We start from the raw sequence: 19,095 nt of genomic DNA, 5'->3' as shown, positions 1-19,095 counted from the left end.
CCAGCCCTGGTGTAGCCTGACTATGTGCCTATTGGGAAGCATCCCACTTGAGAATCAGGCAAACTTGATTTTGAATCCTGGGTTTTCCAGTGACTGCTGCGTGATTTGAGGCAGATTATCCGGCCTCTTTTGGAAGACAGGAATGGTAACGCTCAGCTCACAGTCTTGCTGTGAGGGTTTGATGGGATGGTGCATGTGAAGCCCTCAGTACAATATCAGGTAGAGTAAATGTGCAATAACTGTTTCTATGTTGATGCTGCCCCTGCTGTAGCACATAGATGTGCAATAAATATGATTTCCTCTCCCCACTCACTCCTTATGCTCCACTGATGCCAGGTCACATGAGGCCACCAGAGCTGGCCAAGAGCAGACCCCGGGCCTTCCTAGCTCTGGCTGCTGTCACTCCCACACTTGGGGTCAGTAAGGCTGCTGCCGCCACCTGCACACCTGGCCCACTAGGAGGGCAGGAACATATCTGTGAAAACAACTTGATAAATCACCAGGCACCTGGAAGTTTACTGGCTGGCTTAAGGACCGAACAGAACAAGGCACTAAAAGGAAGTAGGACAGAGGGAAAGCAGGGCTCTGAGTGGGTCTGGATGCTCCAGAGATGTTCTCAGACCTCACCTGGGGGCCATCAGGTTTAGCGCCTCACTGTCTCCCAGAGCCTGGTCCTTAGTTCGGGTCTTTGATAGTTTTCCCCACAGTCCCCCAGGTCTACAAGGGTCCTGCCATGGCCCTGGTCCCACTGGATGAGGACTGCCTTCTCTTTCCTACACCAAGATTTCTTCCCTGGCTTTCAGGCTCCTGGGCTCTGACCTGGCAGGTATCCACTGGCAGCTGCGTCACTTCTGGCTGTGCAGCCTCAGCCTTCCCTGGTTTATTTGTGGAATTTCCCACTTAGGATTCTTGATGGGTGTCAAAGTCTGCCACCCATGAGAAACACAAAAGTGCCAGCCTCTTGCCTTCCAGCCTCCCTTCCTCTAGACATGGCACTGGGCCTTTACTCAGCAGATCAGACAGAGTGCCCCAGACTCTGAGTGAGGAGCTGGCTCAAAGCAACAGAGAGCATGGAGAGTTCTTTCTGGGATGGGCAAGACCGTGGGGCTGCAGCAGCTGGTTTGCAGAGGGCCAGAGGCTCAGAACAGGGCTCTCCTGACTCACCAGTGGCAGCAGTGCTGTCCCCACAGGTCTAGTTTTGTGGAGTGATCGTGGCCATGCTTCTCCCTTAGCTTCCCTTATTCTTGTCTATTTTCCAAATCAAGTACTCCAAGTTTTCTCAAAATTTCCACAAATATTTGAATAAATTGGGTTATTTTTGCTTACACCTTCCAGAATAGGTTTCTGTGACTAGCAGTTCAGAGCCTCAACATGCCCTTTCTCTCTTGTGGTGGTTTCTCCTGCTGTGGCCCCTGGAAGCTGCGCCCCATCCCTGACCTGTTCCAGTCAGTCCTGCTGACTGCTCTGATGTATACTTAGTCTTCATTAGGGCTGGTTCCATCCTTCAGGGAAGTCAGTCTTCTCTTTTTTTCTAAGCTACTCTTTGGGCTGTGCTTCCTGTGTCTCAGTCAATGCAGGGGACATCTCTAGCACCTAAGAAAAATGGACAGCTGAGATCAGGAAATGGCCATGTGATGCTCAGCTTGGTCAGCCAGCTCTGTTCACCCTTCTCTGAGGTGCTCTGGCAACTGCGCTCAGGTCTCCCCTGAGGACCTGAGTTCATGAAAAATGCTCTAGGTCCTGGCCTGGGAGCTCAGGTGGTTAGAGCGTCATTCTGATGCACCAAGGTTGGGGGTTCAATCACCGGTCAGGGCACAAACAAAAATCAACCACTGAATGCATAGATAAGTGGAACAGCAAATTGGTGGGGTCTTTTTTTCTCTCTCTCCCTTCTTCTCTCTTTCTAAATTAATAAAAAAAATAATTGGGGAATCTATTTATGAGATGTCCAACATATTTCAAACAATAAAGAAGCTGGGTCCTGAATATTATGCATTTATATAACCCCATTAAGAAACACTAGTGCCTATTTGTATGTGAATATTCGGGAGGTGAAAAGTGGGTAGATCCAGAGTTCTACTTGGAGAGAGAAGTGTGCTGGCAGTCCATGCTGGCTACTGAAGTGGAGACCCTGAGGGACTGGCTGGCAGAGCCCATGAGATAGAGATGATTGCCACTGCTCTGTGCTTCCCCTTAGTGGTGACGCATAGTGGGGACTGAGGGGAGGTCACAGAAGGGAAAAGAGGAAATAAGAAAGGAGGCTTAAGTCCCCCCCACTGGCCACCAACCACCACCAAAAGATGGCCAATGAAAAATGTCTAGTAGCAGAAGGTTGCAGAATTTTTAAATGTAGGATAGGCAATAAAGCTGACACTTTATGTTAAGAGTTTTTAAAAACTATGATATATGTACCATATCCTGTCATGTAATCCTCACATCACAATGTGACCTCAAAGATGCAGTGAGAAAGATGTAAGTGAGAAAAAGGCAGCTCAGCATGGTGAGGCACATTATCTAACTAGTAGTGGAACTGAGGTTGGAACCTGGGCCACCCAGTTATAGAACTGCAACTACCAGGCTGTGGTGCCTCTAGGGTGAGCCCGACTTAATGAGTAATGCAAGCTACTCATCAAGTAGTACCAAGACCCCCTAAAAGAAGGAGGAACACCCAGCACAGAAAGGCAGGCGGGTTCAGCTCAATGACATTTGAATCCCAGTAACTTGATTAAATGGAGACAGACTTTAAGATAATGTTTTAGTACTACTTTTTACTGTGGGAAAACATATGAAACACAAAATTTGCCATTAAAAAATTTTAAAGTGTATTATACAGTGACATTAATTATATTCACAATGTTGTAAAACCATTACTACTCTCTCCAACATTTCTCATCACACCAAATAGAAACTATGTACCCATCGAGTGATATCCCATTACCACTGCTGACTCCAGCCCCTGTTAATCTCTAGTCTACTTTCTGTCTCCATGAGTTTGCCTCTTCAACACAGTTCAGGTAAGGGTCTTTTTGTGTCTGGCTTCTTTCACTTAGCACGTTATTAAGTTTTATGCATGTTTCAGAATTTCCTTCCTTTTAGCAGGGGTGTCCAACCTTTTGGGGTCTCTGCACCATATTGGAAGAAGAGTTGTCCTGAGTCATACATTAAATATACCGCAACATGTAGTCATAAAAAAAATCTCATAATGTCTTAAGTAAATTTACGATTTTGTGTTGGGCCACATTCATAGCCATCCTGAGTTGCACATGGCCTGTGGACCGCAGGTTGGACTCCCCCTGTTAAAGAATGAATAATATTCCATTTTGTGTATATACCATATCCTGCTTATCCATTCATCTATTCACAGGCACTTGGGTTGCTTCCACCTTTTGGCTATTATGAATAATGCTGCTATGCATATTAGTGTAGAAATATCTCCTCAAGTCCCGGCTTTCCATTTTTTTGTGTAGGTACTCAGAAGTGGGATTGCTGGATTGGATGGTGATTCTATGTTTAATTTTTTTTTAAATCACCATGTTGTTTTTTATAGCAGAGGTACTATTTTACATTCCCACCAACAGTGCACAAGGCTTTATTTCTCCCCATCCTCTCCAACACTTGTTATTTTCTGGGTTTTTTAAAATACTAGGCATTTTAACAGCATTACTTTAAAAACTAGAAATGAATGAATGAACAAGTAAATATTCACCAGAGTTTCTCCGAGATCCAGGCCACACCCCTGGCAAGACTGAAGTACTTGCACACAGGAGAACCAAGTAGTGAGAGTCCTCAGCGAGTGCAAAGGAAGGGCGTTCTGCTGGACTCTGGGGCAGCCCACATCAGTATCTCCCAACAGTTTCCCCAGAGCTCAGCACAATTTCAGGCCTGAAGCTTCTTGAGTTACCTCTGGTTTCTCAGGTGACCTGTAGATAATGGTCTTCTTGTGGACATGGATTAGTGCCCCCAAGAGACTCTCAGCCAGCATGGGTGTGGGCCACGCTGAAATGCTAACCACACCCAGGCACCCATCCTCAAGACTCAAGGTCAGAGTCTTCTGAGAACATCAGAAGGTTCATTACCTCTGATGTCTGTGGTGTATGAAATGGCCCTGATTAGGGAGAGGAGAGAGCACAACAGGGCAAAGGAAGGATCTGGGGCCCAAGTTCCTCTGGTAACCATGGGGCCTTGCTGCTGTTGGTCCAAGCTGGGTCATAAGCAGCTTCTACATTGGGGCGTTGTGTCCTCCAGATGTTATCACAGGCTGCCCCATGCCCCCAGGAGGTGGAGCCTGGGCAGTGGAATGTTCTGGAGCAAAAAACAAGGGTGGGGTTATCTAAGTACTTCTGTGTATGAGAGCAGGAAGAGTGGGACCAAGGTCATCTCTCTATGTGATGACAAGCAGGTAATTATGGAGGCACACAATTAGAGACCCCAGAATTTCCCATGTCAGAGGAGTGATGATTTGAGCTGCTGATTCTGAGGTAGTAGCTTGGTGATACAGTGACTAAAGAGCCAGGGCCTAGAAACACAAAAATCATAGGATATTGGTACTGGAAGGAACCCTCTTGTCTCTCAGTCCAATTCTTTTGCCATCATCTCTAATAAATGATCGTAACAGCCTCTTGAGGTCAGGCACTCCATTTGTTCATTCACCATTGTATTTACAGAGTGTGGTAACCAGCCTCTGAGACAGCTCTAAGACTGATCTTCACCTTTAGTATTCATACCCTTGTGTGGTCCATCTCATATCAAAGAAGGCAGACTTACATAGTCAGTAGGCTAATGTGGAAGTCATGGCATGTGACTTACAAGAATGGGTCATAAAGGGCATCTTGGCTTTCACTTTGCTTTCTCTTGGATCATTGATGCTGAAGAAAAAACAAGTACCCGGTTCTGAGGACAGTCAAGCAGCTCTGTAGAGGGTTTCACACAGGGAGAAACTGCAGCCCCTCCCCCACAGCCAGCACCAACTTGGCAGTCATGTGAATGAGCCACCTTGGAAACAGATTCTCCAGCTTTGGCCAAGCTTTCAGATGACTCTCTCCCTGGTCAATATTCTGTTTGCAACCTCATGACAGACCTGGAACCAGAATCACATAGCCAAGACACTGACCCATAGAAATTATGAGAGATCACTACATTTTGTGGTGGTTTGTTATGCAGCAATAGCAAACTAATATATAGCCTCTAACACAAGGCCTGGCAAATGGTCACCACTCTGTTGTTGAGTGAATGAATATTCCTTAGTGTTGAACCCTTACACTAACAGACAACTTACCATCTCTCCAAATAATTGATTCGATCTTTAGAGAATTCTGTTAAAGATTATTAAAATTAAATGGACTCTTTCTAAATACAGCTTTGGTCTTATTTTTACTCCTCTTTTGAACCACAGTATAATTATAATTTCTTTTATATACATTCTGCCTAAAGGAAACATACCCAGAGGCTCCCTGCATGGAACCCCAAACCTTATGGACAAAATTGAGCCCAGGCAGCGTCATTCTTGACAGCTGCCACAGATGCAGAATCTAGGTGGTTTGGGAGAGGGCAGAGGCCTTTTATACCTTGGTTATTCTTGTATCATAAGCACCTAGCATAATGCCTAGAACCTCTTAGGTGCTCAATAAATATTTGTTTAAAAAATGAATAAGAGTAGATTGTTAAATTATGGTATGTCCATCCTAGATGGTGTAGACTGGTGCCACATTGTGAACCAAAGGGTTGCTGGTTCAATTCCCAGTCAAGGCACAAGCCTGGGTTGTGGGACAGGTCCTCAGTAAGGGGCTCATGAGAGGCAGCCACACATTGATGTTTCTCTCCTCTTTCTTCCTCCCTTCCCCTCTCTCTAAAAATAAATAGACTTCCAGCCAAGATGGAGGCATAGGTAGATACACTGTGCTTCCTGGCACAACCAAAAGAAGGGCAACAACAATTTAAAAACAAAATAACAACCAGAACTGACAGAAAATTGAACTGTATGGAAGTCAGACAACCAAGGAGATAAAATAGACACATTCGAGCAGACCAGTGGGTGGGGCGGAGTCAGGCAGCCGGTTGGAGAGGGGTCGTGGTACAAAAAGCAGTGGCACCAGGCATGCAAGGCACCCCAGGCACACAAGATGGCTGTGGGTGGACCCTGAGTGTGCAGGTGGCAGCTGGCAGACCTAGACACAGATGGCAATGGGATGACCCAGCAAGGCAGTGATTGTGAAGCCAGGCACTGCGCGCAAGGCAGCTGGCTGACTGGGCAGTCTCACATTCGCGTGCAGATAAACCAGGCGAAATTGGAGAGAAAGACAGACCGAACAACCCAGGGTCCCAGTGCTGGGAAATAAAGCCTTAAAACACCACAGAAAATACCCTCACAGAAAACATCTGTGGCATTTGAGGCACAGGGAAAGACTCCCAGCCTCACAAGAGAGTTTGTTGGAGAGACCCACAGGGTTCTAGAATGTACACAAGACCACTCATATGGGAATCAGTACCAGGAAGGCCCAGTTTGCTTGGGGGAAGCTGCGGAAGGGACTGAAATCTGACAGAGAGTGGAGCAAGAGCCATTGTTCTCTCTTGGAATCCACCCCCACATACAGTATCACAACCCAGTGAATGGTTGCCCCACCCTGGTGAACACCTAAGGCTCCGCCCCCATACATAACAGGCAAGACAAGACCAAAAAAAATGGCCCAAATGGAAGAAGTGATCAAAGCTCCACAGCAAATGCAACTAAGTGATGAACAGATAGCTGACCTATCAGATGCACAGGTCAAAACACTGGAGATCAGGATGCTCACAGAATTGGCTGAATTTGTTTACAAATTAGATGAAAAAATGAAGGCTATACTAAGTGAAATGAAGGAAAATGCACAGGGAACCAATAGTGATGGGAAGAAAACTGGGACTCAAATCCGTGGAGTGGACCAGAAGGAAAAAAAGGAAGAAACAAGAATTCAAAAAAATGAGAAGAGCCTTAGGAATCTCCAGGATATCTTTAAACATTCTAACATTTGAATTACCAGGAGGGGTACCAGAAAGGGAAGAGGGAGAGCAATAAGTGGAAAACTTATTTGAAAATAATAAAAGAGAACTTCCCCAGTTGGGCAGAGGAAATTGACTTCCAGGAAGTCTAGGAAGCTCAGAGAGTCCCAAAGAAGTTGGACCCAAGAAGGAACACACCAATGCACATCATAATTATATTAGCCAAGATAAAAATGAAGGAGAGAATCCTAGAATAAGCAAGAGATAAAGAGACAGTAACCTACAAAGGAATTCTCATCAGACTGTCAGCTGATTTCTCAAAAGAGAACTTACGGCCAAGAAGGGGCTGGAAAGAAGTATTCCAAGTCATGAAAGACAAGGACCTACATCCAAGATTGCTCTATCCAGGAAAGCTTTCATTTAGAATGGAAAGGCAAATAAAAGTGCTTCTCAGATAAGGTCAAGTTCAAGGAGTTCATCATCACCAAGCCCTTATTATTATGAAATGTTAAAGGGACTTATCTAAGAAAAAGAAGATAAAAAACATGTACAGTAAAGACAGCAAACTCACAATTATTAACAACCGCACCTAAAACAAAAGCAAACTAAGCAAACAGGAACAGAACCACAGAAATGGAGATCACATGGAGGGTAGCAACAGGGGAGTGGGAGGAGGAGAGAGGGGGAAAAGGTACAGGGAATAAGTAGCATAAATGGTAGGTAGAAAATAGACAGGGGGAGAGCAACAATAGTATGGGAAATGTAGAAGCCAAAGAACTTATGATGCATGGACATGAACTAAAGGAGGGGAATGTGGGTGGGAGAGGGTGAGCAGGGTGGAGGGGAAAGAAGGGGGGGAAGTGGGACAACTGTAATAGCATAACCAATAAAATATATTAAAATAAACAAACAAATAAAATCTTAAAAATTAAAAAATAACCATAATTAATAAAAATAAAATTAATTATGGTATGTCTATATTAATCTCCATTAAAATCATATTGTGAATGAACATTTATTGACACAGATGTATACATATAATGTAGTCTTTGAATGATAAATCAGGTTACTACACAAATAGGTTGATCACAATAAAAATAAATTTGTAAACAAATTATGTGAAATTATATAAATATATGCCTAGACAAAAATAATGTAAAAGAATGTACAAATGCTGGTGGTGGAAAAATTATAAACATATAATTTTTGCTTATCTATATTTTATACCTTTTGTGCATTGTACTCTTTTAAATATTAAGAAAAATAAAGCTATTTATCAATGTTAGTTAATATTTTAAAAGACAGGACTTCCTACTCAAAATTATTAAGCACTCTTAATTTTATACACAAATCTTGTCAGGTCCACCAGAAGCTGAGATATTTGGGCTACCTCGCCTTGATCTTAAGCAAAATTGCCATCCCTTAAAGACTTTTAACACAATTTAAAGGCCCTTCTACATAAAGTCTCATAGAGATACTTATTTCACAATTCAATGTTTGGAAAAGCTTTATTTTCCCTGTGAGTCCAGTGTACTTTTTCTTTCCAACTATGACAATTATATAACACTGAATTTACCTCTTCATAGGCTTCCAGGAAACCCAAAGCCAATGTGAAAGTCAGTTATAGCAAGTCTGTCTTCTCTTATTGCCTCTGTGATTTGTCCTTCAGGTCTTGTGCTTTGTCAGGTCATGATTTTCTGTTATTCCTTTCATTTTTTCTGGTCCTGAGGGTCTCTCCCTCTCTCATCATCATCATTATCATTTCAGTTTTCATTGACGGTAGCCTCAAATCTTTAATAATGAAGAATGGTACATGTAAATGAAATCCAAGCAAATAATGAAAATCCTTATCTTTGTTGGCACAACATCACTATGTTGCGCTCAGCACATTTCATGGTATCAGAGTCCACGTCACTGGTCCCACCTAGCTCTTGCACCACTGGCAGATGTTTCTGACACAAACATGTAGCTGTGGGGCATTTCTCCGACACAGTGGATCATTGGCGGGGGGGGGGGGGGGGCGGTAAACAAGCCACAGTGACAAGGCTAAACACCTAAGGACATGGTGTTCTGGCCATAGCTTGAGTTGGTTCTACTTCTAAAGGCGACAGGAGAGGAGAATTGAGGGGGTCACATTTAAGTGTGGGATGAGACCAGGAGGGAGTGGTGGACTCCATTCCCCATAATGACTTGGCAGCTGTTTCTGGTTTTGGCTGTCCTTTCCCTGTCTGGCCCCAAGCTACTACTGTTCCTGTGCCCGGATATACCCTGGCTTCCCTGCATTTCAACAGTTCCCTTTCTCCCAAATCATAAACCCTTTGGGGTGAGGGGAATGGGACCTGGCTTTCTACTGAGCACTGTGGGTCCCTGGCTTCTCCCAGCAAGGAGTATAGAGGCTCTGCTTGGTTCTGATCTCAGAAGCAGGGGTGTCCTATCAGACAAACTCAAGACTAGCCCTGGGCAAGACCCTGAGCAAGTTACTGAACATCTCTGAGCCTCGGTTTCTCTGTTAGTAAAATGAGGATAACTACCTTGCAGTATTAACTATAGCATCAGAGACAACAAAGATAAATATTGGGGACATGGTTGGTGCCCGATAGAGGGGTTATTGTTTTCAAGTCTTTTAAAATCCTATTGGGTCAGACTCCGAGGGGCAGAGAGATTTGCAGGTATGCTCAGGTACCTTCCCAGGCTGCCCCCTACTACCACACTCTAGCTATTCTCTGCCCCTCAGTGTTTCCCCAACAAGCTATGGATGCATAGCTTCCTATCTCCACATCTTTCCTCAGGCTGTGTATATTGCTTCTTCTGTTTGTCACCCAGAGAATTCTTCTTTTGCTATATAGTACTTGGAATATCCCTGACTCAGTGTAATCTTGTTGGGCGTTAAGTGTTGCTGAGTTCATCTCCAGGACCTGGTGGGATGTCTGGTACACAGTAAGTGGTCCCACCCTTCCAGGGCCCAATCATGTTGGTTTCAGTGTCACCTACTGTCTTCATCAAGGCTTTGGATATTTCTGATGCAATGCTAACTTCTCTTTTGAACCTACCATGCCTCACATCTCTGTCATTCCTGCTCCTAGCCCAAAACATAATGCTCTTTGCCAAAGTGAAATCTCCCGATCAATTTCCTACATTGTTTTTTGACTATTCTCCCTGACACCTCAAAATTCTATTTCTTCCCAATTTTCCCATTGCTCTCTAGAACAAATGCCTCTGTGTCTTCTGCCTTGACTAGAGCACTCCTTCCACATTTGGACCTCACTGGAACCTGACCCTGGTTCAGGATGCCTGCTCCTTTGTTTCTCCTGCAGCCCTCCTTCATGGTGCTGATTAGTCTCAGGCAGGTTGCTCATCCAGACTACCTAGTTTATAAAACCTGGCTAACTCATTACCTTTGTAAGCCTCCTCCCACGGTTTCCACTAGTCAACACCTCTGAGGAATGTAAGAGCCAAGTTAATGTAACTGCAGGTGAGGGGAGGAGGGAAATCTGGGAGACAAGCATGTGTGTTGCAAGGTCCAGCACCCCCTTCCTATATGGAGAGTCTTAATGCTGGAAGATTAGGTCGATTTACTAAGAAAGATGTCAGCTTCTTAAAATGCAACAAAAAGCATTTCAGATTTTTGATAAGACTTTTGGAGTTTATTTATTTACAAAGGGAAATGACGTCTCTTTACAGAGAAGAGATCTGGTAGTCAGCACCTACAAAGAGATGAAATTTAGGCTCACTAGTAGGGGACAATTGGACATTACATCTCCTAATGTGATATAATAGGAAGTTCCTGCTTCACCTTTACTTTTGCCAGAAATACTTTAAACATAACCTGAACATAACTGAGCCTTTAGACCTAGATTCCAGTTTATGGGCAATACAGAAGACAAGAGCAAAAAGGCAAATGACGTTACCAAGACAGAATCAGATGAATTATGGGACATTGTACAAGACAATTCATTTGGTCTTTTAAAAAAGTTAATGTCTTTTTTAAAAAATGTAAGAGCATTTCAGTAGAATTGAAAAAGTACTTAACAAACTAGGGCAATGCACAGACCTTTACTAGATCTTACAGGAAAAAAATGAAACAATAATGAAAAGCTTTTTAAAGGATAAATGAAAAAATCTGATCATGGACTGTATATATAATTACATTATTGAGTTATTGTTGACTTTCCTAGGTATGACAAGAATATTGTACTTTTGTATAAGAGTGTCCTTACTTTTTAGTATATAAAACTGAAGTTATTTAGAGGAAAAGTGCATGCTATCTGCAACTTCCAAATATATAAAACACATATACAGAGAGAAAGGAAGCAAACATGGCAACATATTAGCAATTATTGAACCTAGATGGTGAACACCAGGCTGATCATGGCACTGGTGTTCCAGCGTTTCTGTGTGTTTATAATTTTCAGAGTCAATTAGAAGAAAAAAAGAAGCTGGTGTGAAACCTTGAGTCCATGGGTGATGTTAAGGTGGGCCATCTTGACCACAAAGAACCCCTAAATGTGTTTCTTTAGGTATGCTTTCTTGGGTTAGTCAGATTTCTCAGGGAGAATGGTCTAGTCACTTTCCTGAAGAGTAAAGTCTAACTGGCCAACATTTTGGCCAAAGGGAAAGATGGTGTGTGGACAGACACCATCTTCTAACTATAAGGTTTTACTTAAATTTTCCTTTCCTAAGTACAAGAACCATGACCCTCAGCAATACCTTGTTTACCCAAGCCCAAAGACCCATTTTTCCTTTGTTACCCTCTCCAGAGAATAAACTGCCCTTTACCATGACGAGCATTGGAAATACAGCAGTGAATAAGACAGACTATGTGAAATATAAAAATATTTTATGTTGCCCTGGCTGGTGTAGCTCAGTGGATTGAGCGTGGGCTGTGAACCAAAGGGTTCGTGGTTTGATTCCCAGTCAGGGCACATGCCTGGGTTGTGGGCCCACTCCCCAGTGGGGGCCATGTGAGAGGCAACCACACATTGATGGTTCTCTCCCTCTCTTTCTCCTTCCCTTTCCCTCTCTCTAAAAATAAAAAAGAGAAATAAAATTTAAAAATATATATTTTATGTTAGGTTGACCTATATGAAATTTAAACAAGTTTTTAGTTATGAAAAAGCCAATTTCATATGGTTTAAATATGTGTGTATTTAAATATGTATAGACATATTTTTTATAAATACATATAGAATTACTAATGCATTTTCAATTCACCTGAACATTTACTAATTTTATTGTTTGCTGCTTCCAAGTCTATTTGCACCTCACTCCTCTCTAGGTTCTGTTTCCTTTTCAGACCCTTGGCAGTTCTTTCAGTGAGGATCCGTAAAAGATACACTCTCTCAGTCTCTCTTTAAAATTAGCTTGTTACTATTGAATAATAGTTTACCTGAATATAATTCTTGGCTTGCCATTAATTTACCTCCAGGCTTTTGAAGAGGATATATTGCTGGTAAGTCAGCTGTTGTTCTAATTATTTTCATTTGTAGATGATTAGCCTTTTCAGTTAAGAACTCTGTCTTGGATGTTCTGCAGATTCATGATGATGTATTTTTATTTGGATTTGTTTTAACATAGCCTATTCAACCCTCAGGATGCTTCCTGCAACTGAGGATTCAGATCATATCTTTCTTCAATTTTCAAAATTTCTCAGGCATCATCTTTTGAATATTGCTGTTGCAACATCACTCTATTCTTTGCTGAAATCCTAGTAGGCATATACTAGACATTCCCATTCTGTCTCCCATGTCTCTTACCTTTTATTTCATATTTGCCCTCTCTTTAGTTCTATGATTCTTTCTGGGTGATTTTTTCTAAGATAGACCTTCTAGTTTACTAATTCTCTCTCCAACTATAGCTAAATTAGTTTTTATTTTATTTTAATTATTATACTCTTCACTTCTAGATTTTGATTTAATTATCTTTTTGGACAACTAATGTAAATAGTCTTTCAAAATAAACAAAAATTGTTACACAGGTAACTACTTAACTTGCTTCACTATTTTAATGCTCTGTTAAGCATAAATTCCCTTCTTCTTGAAATATATTTGAGATGTAACATGTTTCTTAATAGGCAAATGGAGACAACTGTAACTGAACAACAATAAAAAAAAGAAAAAAATGAAAAAAATGGACTTCAATTAAGGCCTGAGGACAGTATAAACCATCTAGACAAACGTCCCTCCAAGATGGAGGCATAGGTAGACACACTGTGCCTCCTCACACAACCAAAAGAAGGACAACAACAATTTAAAAACAAAAAACAACTAGAACTGACATAAAATTGAACTGTATGGAAGTCCTACAACCAAGGAGTTAAAGAAGAAACATCCATCCAGACCAGTAGCAGGGGTGGCAACAGGCAGCAGGCGGAAAGGATACTTATGGCAAAGTGGTGGTAGAAGACCGGGGTGGGCAGGGCGGCCGCTGGCAGACCCAGAAAGGCAGCAGATTATGGAGCGGGGCAGGCAATGCTGCAGCTGGCAGACCTCGAGGCAGAGGCTGGTGGATTGGGTGGTCCCCCATTCAGATAAACTGGGAGGAACAACTGGGGAGTGACACAGACCTCACAACCCAGGGTCCCAGCTCAGGGAAATAAAGTCGCAAATCACTGATTGAAAACACCTGTGGGGGTTGAGGCAGTGGGAGAAACTCTCAGCCTCACAGGAGAGTTCATTGGAGAGACCCACAGGGTCCTAGAATGTACACAAGCCAACTCTCCTGGGAATCAGCACCAGAAGGGCCCACTTTGCTTGTGGGTAGCAGGGGAAGTGACTGATCTGGTAGAGAGTGGAGCAAGTACCATTGTTCCCTCTGGGACCCCTTCCCCAAATACAGCGTCACAACCCAGTGACGAGGGTTGCCCTGCCCTAATCTGCCCTAATGAACACCTAAGGCTCTGCCTCTTATACCTAGCAGGAGCTCCAAGACAAAAAAAAATGGCCCAAATGAAAGAACAGATCAGAGCTACATAAAAAAATACAACTAAGCAACGAAGAGGTAGCCAACCTATCAGATGCACAGTTCAAAACACTGGTAATCAGGATGTTCACAGAACTGGCTGAATTTGGTTGCAAATTAGATGAAAAAATTAAGGTAATGCTAAGTAAAATGAAAGAAAATGTACAGGAAACCAACAGGGAAGGGAAGAAAACCAGGACTAAAATCAATTATCTGGAACAGAAGGAAGAAATAAACATTCAACCAGAACAGAATAAAGAAACAAGAATTCAAAAAAAGAAGACAGTCTTAGAACCTCCAGGACAACTTTAAATGCTCCAACATCCAAATTATAGGGATACCAGAAGGAGAAGAGGAAGAGCAACAAGTGGAAAACCTATTTGAAAAAAATAATGGAGAACTTTGCCAATCTGGCAAAGGAAATAGACTTCCAGGAAGTCCAGGAAGCTCAGAGAGTCCCAGAGAGGAAGACACCAAGGCACATCATAATTACATTACCCAAGATTAAAAATAAGGAGAGAATCTTAGAAGCAATAAGAGAAAAGGAGAGAGTTACTACAAAAGAGTTTCCATTAGACTGCCAGCTGATTTCTCAAAAGAGATGTTGTAGGCAAGAAGGGTCTGGAAAGAAGTATTTCAGATCATGAAAGGCAAGAACCTATGCCCAAGATTACTCTATCCAGCAAAGCTATTATTTAGAATGGAAGGGCAGATAAAGTGCTTCCCTGATGGGGTCAAGTTAAAGGAGGTCATCATCACCAACCCCTTATTATATGTAATGTTAAAGGGATTTATCTAAGAAAAAGAAGATAAAAAATGTGAACAGTAAAATGACAGCAAACTCACAGGTATTAACAACCACACCCAAAACAAAAACAAAAGCAAACTAAGCAAACAACTAGAACAAGAACAGAAACACAGAAATGGAGATCACATGGAAGGTTATCAACAGAGGAGTGGAAGGGGTAGAGAGGGGGAAAAGGTACAGAAAATAAGTAGCATAAATGGTGGGTAGAAAATAGACAGATGAGGTTAAGAACAGTATAGGAAATGTAGAAGCCAAAGAACTTATATGTATGGACCCATGGACATGAACTAAAGGGGGGATATGTGGGTGGGAGGGGGTGTGCAGGATGGAGGGGAATGAAGGGGAGGAGTGGGACAACTGTAATAGCATAATCAATAAAATATATTTAAAAAAGAAGCTTAGTGCTCACTTCGGCAGCACATATACTGGAATTGGAACGATACAGAGAAGATTAGCATGGCCCCCGCGCAAGGATGACATGCAAATTCGTGAAGCGTTCCATATTAAATAAACAAACAAACAAACAAACAAATAAAAAGAAAAATAAAAAAAGAAGCATAAAGCTCTGGCTGGTGTAACTCAGTGGATTGTGCACGGTCCTGTGAACCAAAAGATTGTGGTTCGATTCCCCATCAGGGCACAGGCCTGGGTTGCAGGCCAGTTCCCAGCAGGGGCCCATTCCCAGCAGGGGATGCAGGAGAAGCAACCATACATTGATATTTCTCTCCCTCTCTCCTTCCCTTCCTTCTAAAGATAAATAAATAAATAAATAAATAAAATACTTAAAAAAAGAAGCATAAACCATCTAGAATAGGTTTGTAATAACCAGTGACTACATTCTACTGATGTTGCTGGTGTGTCCTGAGATGGAAGCCAGAAACTGCTGCCACACTGAGGGAAGACTGCTGCATCACCATTTACACTAGAGTTATTGGCATGTTAGCCTGAAGGAGAACAAATTGTAAGAAATTGTACTTACTGTTTAGAATGAGGAATCACTAATGTTCCTTTAAAAAATATTCGCAACAAGAGAAAGACTGCCTGTGAGCCCTTCTCATTTGGTGCATATTGAGTTCTTATTTGAGATCTGTGCACTTGTTTATGTGTTTAAAGTAAAACTACTGCTACCCTTTCATTAGAGAGTAAGATACATTTTAATCTTTATAAATACACATTTTAAAATTCTTTTTACTCTACATCCAGGTTATGTTAGCGATTCTTGGATTTTAAAAAAAAGCCTAAATAGGTAACTCTCTTTTAAGCATGCAGTTGTCTGTGAATACCATGATACTGAGCAACAGAGAAATAGTGAAGAAAAGGGAAGTGCCAAGAAGTTCATGTGGAAATAATCTGGTTCAAAATACTTCACAGGTGCTGTGGCCCCTTATACTGCATCACATCTGGAGGTACAAAATTCAGGTTGCCCCTCTATTTGGTGATTCTAAGTTTTATTTTATTTTATTTTTGTAAAGATTGTATTTATTTATTTTTAGAGAGGAAGGCAGGGAGAGAAACATCTGTTGGTTGCCTCTTGCACACCCCTAACCCGGAACATGGCCTGCAACCCAGGCATGTGCCCTGATGGGGAATTGAACCAGTGACCCCTCAGTTCACAGGCTAGCACTCAATCCACTGAGCCACACCAGCCAGGGCTAAGTTTTATTTATGTTTTATTCTCACCTGAGGACATTTTTTTTTCATTGCTTTCAGAGAGAGAGGAAGGGAGAGAAACATTGATAACAGAGAAATATGGTTTGATTGCCTCCTGTACATGCCCAGACCTTTGTACCTAGACTGAGGATCACCTGCACCCAGGCAGGGATCAAACCTGAAACTGAGGTAGGTGCCCTGGCTGGGATTCAGATCTGCAACCCTTCAGTTACTGGACAATGCTTCAACCAATTGACCCACACCAGCCAAGGATGGTCATGCTAAGTGTGATCATTTTAACAAATGATCCACCAGGTTTCTCCATTGCTTTTTACTCTTGTACAGTTTAGTAACTGGTAAGTGTTCTGATGGGTGATAGTTTGAGGCATCCTTTCCCAATAATTATTCACCTACTGGTTTTAGCATTCATGATCCTAGAGTAAATCAAATATGACCTGAGGATTCCAAAATAGTGATTTTAAAAAATGTCACTCCATCTACATATATATTTCTTCTGTAAGTACAAACCTTTACAGATTTTGTTTTCCAGTCCAAATACTTGAGTCAAAAATGTTTATCCTGAATCTAACGATGACAAAACAGTCAAATCCAGAACATTTTATAAGACGTTTCCCCTGGACTCTTCAAAAAAAAGTCATTGTCAAGGGTTGGGGAGTACTGTTCTAACTGAAAAGAGAAACAGAGGCATAGCAACCTGATGAAAAATATTGGATACTTAATTTAAGAAGAAAAAACATCTATAAAAGGCATTTTGGAAAAACTGGGGCAATTTGAATATGTAGTACCTATTAGATAATATTAAAGAATTATCTTGATCTTCATAGGTGTGATAATGGTATTGTGTTTATGTAGAAGTGTCCTTATTCTTAGGAGATACATGTTGGAGTATTTAGGATGAAATGTCATGCTGTATACAGTTATTTCAAATGGTGCCACACACAAAGCACATAACATATACACATATACAAATACTGCCAACCAATTCAAACATTAAAAAAACTAAAACTAGAATGTAGAGTGGGCTTCTGGTCAAGATGGTGGCATAGGTAAATGTGGTATTTGCATCCTCCCACGAACAAAAAATACAACTAAACTACAGAACCACCATCATTCATAACTGCCTGAAATCTGGCTGAAAGAAGTTCTACAACTAAAGATATACAGAAGAAGCCACACTGACACTGTTAGGAGGGGCAGAGATGTGGACAGGCTGGTCCCACATCCAAGTGTGACAGATAAAAATCAGGAGAAATATCTTAACTATGGAGGTTCCCTCTGAGGAACAAGGGGCCCCAATCTCATATCAGGCCACCCAGCCCAGGGTTCCAGTGCTGGGAAGAGAAGTCCCCATAACTTCTGGCTGTAAAAACCAGCAGGGATTGTGGCTGAGGGAGACAGAGGGCTTCTGGAGTCCCAGGCAATTTCTCTTATTAAAGGGCCTGCACACAGACTTACTCAGACTCACTCCCTCTAAGTTCCAGTGATGGGGCAGCAGCTCAAAATTTTCAGGAACATACAGGGAGAAACTGAAGTGTCTGGCATCGGGGTGAGAGCTGGAGGGGCAGCTTTCTGCCAGACAAAAGTGTAGGTAGAGGTCATTGTTACTTTTCTGAACCCTCCACCCACAGAGCCACAGAACCACAGAGCCACAGAGCCAGCAGGTGGGAGCCATATCTGAGTCTCCATCAACCTGGCTTACACTGTTCTCTAACCCTGGTGACTCCCTGAAACCCTGCCCCATTCAACTTGTGAGCCCACCCAAGCTATTTCCAGTATCTTTCCATAAGAATGGCCTGTTTTGGCTCATGACTCGGACTTTCCTAAAATCTTTCAAATAAGCAACATCTAACCTCAGCATGACCCATACCTCTTGCTAAGTGGCCCCAGACCTAATAGTAGCAGCAGCCAGCCTTGGTTCACAGCTTGGCCTCTCCTGGGCACTTCCGAGCCCAGCTCAAGCAGCAGCCATCTGCAGATCACTCTGTATCTCTGGCTGGGTAGCCCCAGGGAGAACACAAGCAGTGGCTGACCTTGGCCTGCACCTCCTAGAAGGCCCCAGAGCTAGCACATCCAGTGGACAGCTTTACATCATATCTAAGCACCACCCAAACACCTCTAGAAGCAACACACTCAAGGAGCAGATTCAGCAGCACCAGAGCCCCACTGAAGTAAGTCCTGACCCGTGGGGTGGGCCCCTGCACAGCTGATGCTCCACCATGGATGTAGCCAGTCCGTGCAGCTGATAGCCCTTGGGGTAAATCCACCCACTGATGTGCCAACAGCAATCGAGGCTCAACTACAATAGGAAGGTGTACACAATCCATGGTGGTGGTGGGTGCAGCGCACCTGGAATGTCTAGCTCGGGTGAATGGAGAGACTGTGTTACTGAACCCTACAGGACACCTACCACATTAAATCACTCTACGAAGCCTGGGAGGTGTAGTATCTCTGCCTAATACATAGAAATAAATACAGGGAGACTTTCAAAATCAGGAGACAAAGAAATATGTCCCAAATGAAAGAACAGAACAAATCTCCAGAAAATAAATTAAACAAAATGGAGACAAGCAACCTACTAGATGCAGAGTTTAAAACAGTGCTTATAAGGATGCTTAATGAACTTAGGAGAGATAGATGAACTTAGAAAGAAGATCAGCAGCATAAAAAAAAAGACATGAAAACCA

The 19,095-nt window shown here is 42.5% G+C and overlaps 1 non-coding gene across 1 annotated transcript; it reads left to right on the top strand.

Moving 5' to 3' along the window:
• The first annotated feature begins 15,141 nt into the window (after positions 1–15,141).
• Positions 15,142–15,248, top strand: LOC119054833 (U6 spliceosomal RNA). The gene has a single exon (XR_005083585.2). It is a non-coding gene; the product is annotated as a U6 spliceosomal RNA (small nuclear RNA).
• The last annotated feature ends 3,847 nt before the right edge of the window (positions 15,249–19,095 follow it).

The sequence above is a fragment of the Artibeus jamaicensis genome, unplaced genomic scaffold (assembly GCF_021234435.1).
Source record: "Artibeus jamaicensis isolate MK-2021 breed Jamaican fruit bat unplaced genomic scaffold, CSHL_Jam_final contig_196, whole genome shotgun sequence".
NCBI lineage: Eukaryota > Metazoa > Chordata > Mammalia > Chiroptera > Phyllostomidae > Artibeus > Artibeus jamaicensis.
The sequence above is the reverse complement of the archived record's forward strand: the minus strand, read 5'-3'. Positions and strand labels throughout refer to the sequence as shown.